At 39.1% G+C, this 5,760-nt stretch overlaps 1 non-coding gene across 1 annotated transcript; it reads left to right on the top strand.

Moving 5' to 3' along the window:
• Window positions 1-348: 348 nt before the first annotated feature.
• LOC130466623 (small nucleolar RNA R71) lies at window positions 349-454 on the top strand. Its single transcript, XR_008926796.1, has one exon. It is a non-coding gene; the product is annotated as a small nucleolar RNA R71 (small nucleolar RNA).
• The last annotated feature ends 5,306 nt before the right edge of the window (window positions 455-5,760 follow it).

Genomic DNA, 5,760 nt, shown 5'->3' with positions numbered 1-5,760 from the left:
CCTTGGATGCCACATACTTCGCAGTAAGAAGTTGTCACTGGAGCTACACTAGACATAGCATTGATACTCATTGGAGGTGTACTAGACTGAGGAGCCTTCAAAGAATCGATCTTCAGGTTCAAGGCTGCCACTTGTGAGGACAATAGAGCATAAGCATCGACATTTAATTTTCCTTTCTTGGATGTGGTTCTGGTGGTGCTGTAATGGTTGGCAGCTAAATTAGCAAGAAAATCATAACCTGCATCCACTTATTTGTCAAGAAAAATGCCCCCCGCAGCAGAATCAACCGTGTTCTTTGTTTCATCTTGCAAACCATGGTAGAAAATCTGAACCAAGAACCATTTTTCAATGTTGTGATGCGGACACGACCGCTGCAAAGCCTTGAATCTATCCCAGGCTTCTCGAAGTGATTCACCAGGTTCTTGAGTGAATGTAGTCAGCTTATGCCTTATTTCAGCAGTCTTAGTGGGTGGAAAGAATTCTTCTAGAAAGGCCTGTGAAATAGCACTCCACTCTGTCTCCTTGACATCATTCAACCATGTCTGAGCCTTATCACGAAGGCTAAAACCAAACAACATGACTTTCAATTGGTCTTGAGTGACCCCTTGATGCTTGATAGTACCACAAAGTTGGTTGAACCTCTGCAAATGGTTGGTGGGTTCCTCAGATGGATGGCCACCATATTGACTTTGTGAGACCATAGAGATTAGAGCGGGCTTGATCTCAAAGTTGATTGCCTCAATGGTTGGCATTGTAAGCCCAGTCGGAACACTATTCGAGGAAGGTACCCCATATGATTTCAGGGATTTAGACATCGTGTGACTCGGTGGAGTCTGTGAGTCTTGGGACCCTCACTGCTTCTTCTTTTTCTGTTGCTTTTTTAGTTGACGAAGGGTCTTTCCGAGATCTGGATCGGGAGGAACCAAGGTACCCGTTCTGGCAGACCTGGGCATAAACAACAACGAAAGAAAACGTAGTGAGATTTGCCTCAATTGGAACTGAGAGTTCCAATGAGACAATGGAAACAGTTCAAATAATCAAACTAAAACTAATAGAATCTAGCCGTCTCCCCGGCAACGGCGCCAAAAACTTGATGAATTAAAAAGTGATACCGCAAGTGCACGGTGTCTGTTGTTAGCAGATACTTAGCAAATACGGGTCGATCCCACAGGGAGACAAGTTCTATTAGTTTTTGCCCAATTATACGAACTGCTTCAATAACGAAAGTTGATTTTGGATATTATTAATTAATGAAGCTAAAGCAATAATGTAAATGTGAAATTATCAATGAATTAAAAGGTCTAGGGCATCTGTTCGGTTCACCATGCTTATACCAATCCAAGAACACAATTCAATCCAGAAATGAATAAACTAAGCCGAGTAATTAAAGTACATGTTAATCCTACGGTCGGGTCTTAACACTTTCAATTCAACATATGCAGTACGGTCGCTAACATAATCAGAATTGCCAATTGTACTAAGCCTCTAAAAATACGATCTTTCGATTCTAATTTCTATTAGCTAGATAATCAATTCATGAAATTGGCCAATAACATGAATCAACAATTAAAACAAATCAATCGGAATACTCAAGCAATAATCTATAAATTAACAAACTTTATGCATAATAATCATGGTATAAACATGGCTTCCCTTACTTAGGCCTAGAATACGACTACTCGCTCATAATTGAATTAACAAACATGATAGAAATAATAAACATGAATTTCATAATCAAAGGAAAAATTAAACTAAGGAACGAAAACAATAATAATAAATTAAAGCAAAAAGAAACGATTCTTGAATTACCTCTAGATTGATGAATTGAAAATTGAAAAGCTAGGGTTCAACAATGGGAAAAGGGAAGAAAAACAAAACTCACGTGAAAAGCGTTCTAAGGGATTCCAAAACGTCTCAAAAAAAAAAATTAAAGCATAAGGAAATACATTAATTCCCTTGAGGTATTTTAGTGTGTCCTAAATTCTCAACAAAAAAGGAAAATAATAATAATTACATAAGTTATCATTTAATTGAACGATCACGAGAAACGACGCAACGAACCCGCATGGAAGTAGCTGGGCGGAGAAACCAGCGGGCCCGCTGGTGTGTCGCTGGTTTTCGCGCCCAAGGGGGAGATTGGGCCATCGTTTTGGGCTTCGGGCGAATCGGATAGTCGAGCCATCTTGTTTATGTCATAACTCTTGTTTTACAATGCCTATAAGGACGTCTGACCTGTCGTTGGAAAGCTCTTGAAGTCTACTTTCTAAGCCAATAAAAATCGCCTCATTCCGACATGTAGAACTTGATATATCATCAAAAGAGTGAACGCTTGTCCGTTTTGATGCTTAGAAAAATAGCGTTTAGCTTCGTTATTGACTCAAAATTATCCCTAGAGATATGCAATTATCCTCGAGTCAACATTCCATCCGTTCATCATCCAAATCAACTCATAACACTCCGAAAGCATCCAAATGACCGTAAAATCACCTGAAACATTAAGAAAACACAAACGGGGCGTAATAGAGTACGACAACGATAACTTATGCAAATGTGATCCTAAATGTAACTAAAATGATATAAATGCCTAATAATGCAACCTAAATAAAGCCTAAAATACCCTATACAAATATGACTCATCAACTTCACAAGGTGTATATATGTAATATGTGCATTCAAATAGTAAATTATGACTATATATGTGTAATATATTTATGGTTGCTCTTGCGCGGGTTCGAAGAGGAGACCTCCTCCTTCGACGCCATGGCAAACACACGCAAGCAAGCTAAGAAACATAACAATGGTGGAAGCAAGCCTAAGAATAAGACGGCGACGGTCTCACTGAAGGTGCGACCCAATCCCAAGCTTGATATTGGTGCTGCAATGGCGGATTCCAATGACATCTCTGAGCACTCGACAAACCCAGAAAACCAATTTGATGATTTCAATCAGATTTTGACCCCAAAAGCAAGCCTGAGAGATTTGCAACAACAATCACAGATCAAAGGTGACTTTAATGCGTGGCTGAGTGGATTACACAGTGGTAAGGATGTTCGTACCCACTTTCGATCACATTCAAATATTGGCGGGAATAGCCATACTCTGTTAGATTCTTTGAATGACTGTGCTAATGAGATTGAACACAATGAGGTGCATAATAATGACAATGATGATAATACTGATCCTAATAATCAACCCCCAATCGTTCAAATTGAATTTGATGACATTAAAGATGAAATTGCTTTTTGGGAGTCAGCTGTGGTATGCTATGTGATTGGTGCTAATCCACCCCAGAAAGTGATGGAGGGATATGTGAGAAGAATCTGGGGGAAATATGGGGTAGATAAAGATTCACAGGTGGGGAAGGGAATCTATATGGTACGATTCACAACAATGGAAAATTGCTCCAAAGTCTTGCAGGGAGGGTTTCAATTTTTCGATTCTAAACCATTAGTGGTGAAATCTTGGTCTGCTGAGGTTAATTTCTGCAAAGAACCAATCAAGAAACTGCCCATTTGGATACAATTACATGGATTGGATGTTAAGTACTGGGGAGAGAAGAGTCTAGGCAGGATTGTGGGTCAACTTGGGTCATTGATCAAAGTTAACCAAGCCACAAAAAATAGGGACAAACTAATGTTTGCTAGGGTCCTGATTGAAGTTCAAGTTGATCAAGATTTCCCTACTGTGATTCACTTCAGGAATGAAATAGGAGTCATGATCAATCAGTCAGTCAATTATGATTGGTTGCCTACCACTTGTTCTGTGTGTAAGGGAATGGGCCATACCCATGAACATTGCAATAAGAAACTGAAGCAAATAGTGCCCTTGGTCCAAGTATGCATATAATATTAAGTCTAATAAATGCGGTTCAGTATTAATTAAACAAGTTAATAATTCAGTGAGATCAAGTGAGCTGAATGCCTGACTAGAGGCCGCTTCAGTTCAAGTGGAATTAATTATATTAATCCACAGCTTACTCTTGACTGAACCCGTAGGGTCACACAAATAGTACGTAAACGGATCAAGTATTTAATGGTATTAAATACTCCATCTATGGATATTCGGAATCGACGGATCTTGGTTTCAGTGGGAGCTGAGATCGTCACAGGCAAGAAATGAATACTCCGGAAACGATGATATTGCCGGAAACGGAAATATGGATCGTATCGGAAATATAAATATTATCCAAGTCGTAGATGTTGCCGGAAACGGAAACATGGTACGTATCGGAAAATATTATCGGAAATGGAAATATTGCCGGAATCGGAAATATTGCCGGAAACGGAAATATTGTCAGAATCGGAAATATTATCGGAATCGGAAAATAATTCCGGAAACGGAAATATTAAATATGTGTTCGAAACGGAAATTAATTCCGGAATCGAAAATATTAAATATTGTTCGTATCGGAAATAAATTCCGGAATCGGGAATTTAATCGGAAGCGTATCGTACGAATTAGCATCGGACGAGGCCTGCCAGACGAAGGCCCAGCACGAAGCCGGGCCATCGCCCAGCAAGCCAAGCGCGCCACACGAACAGCCAAGGCCACGCCAGGCCCAGCGCAAGGCCAGGCCCAACAGGCCGTGGCAGCGCGCGCAGTGGGCTGCAGCTCGCGTGGGCTTGTAGCTCGCGTGGGCCGAGCGGCCGTATGGGCTGTGCGCGGGCATGGCCTGCACGCTTGCGGGTCATGCTCGTGTAGAGTTTGTGTTCACATACGAAGCCTAAAAATTATAGGATTTGTGTAATGATTAAATTCCTAATCCTAAAAGATAAATTAATTAAAATAAGAATTCTACTAGGATTCTAATTTAATTAATTCGTATCCTAGTAGGATTCGATTACTTATTCCATGGTCTATAAATATGAGTTAAGGGCTCATAATTTACATCGAGATTCAAGTATTCAAAGTGATTTTGAGAGCAAAAATCCAGTCACACAATTGCCAACAAGTTGCCGAAAATTCCATGTACCTTAAGGGCGATTCTAGTTGATCAAGCTTAAGGCGGATCCGGACGTGCTGTGGACTATCTACGGAGGGACGACACTTGGAGTACTAAAGACTTGTTCTTGTTCGGTTCGGGCGCAGCTAGGGAGGGCACGCAACAAAGTGTATGCATCTAAACTATGCTAAATGATTATGTGTAAATAATATGCTTTCCTGGCTTTATGGTTTTTCCGCATGATTTATGTTTTGTCATAAGAATCATAACCTAACAGTGGTATCACGAGCCTCTTATTATTTTCATAATCTAAATTGCATAAACATGGTTAAATTTCACAAATTTGCAAGGAATTATAAGGGGTGATTAATTTTCGTAATTGTTAATTAATTGCAAATTGCGTTTATTTAATTATATGTACACAGTTTTTAGGCAGTTTCTTCGTTACTCATCCAAATCGAGTGATTTTTGTGTCAATTCCGCATGTAAAAGGCATTCTAAATGTTTGACAGATATAATCTTTTTCGGCCGAACCCAGAATTCCCAAATTCGAAGCCTAACTATGACTTTTCGGAGGTTTTAGTTTTTCGAACGCAAAAGTTTGTAAATTTAAGATGTTAAATTAAATATTTGCGATTCTTGTTGATAAATCTTGAATTTTTTATTGACCTACAGTATATGTTTAACAAGTTTGAATGCCTAGCCTTGTTAATTATACAACCTAATTTGTAATTATGATTAATTTGTTGAAATTCGAATAATTTAGAATTAATTTGATTTTCATAATTAATTAATAGTTTAATTAGGTATCTATGATT

The sequence above is a fragment of the Spinacia oleracea genome, chromosome 1 (genome assembly GCF_020520425.1).
Source record: "Spinacia oleracea cultivar Varoflay chromosome 1, BTI_SOV_V1, whole genome shotgun sequence".
Taxonomy (NCBI): Eukaryota; Viridiplantae; Streptophyta; class Magnoliopsida; order Caryophyllales; family Amaranthaceae; genus Spinacia; species Spinacia oleracea.
Note: the sequence above shows the minus strand (reverse complement) of the source record. Positions and strands in the feature narration are given on the sequence as shown.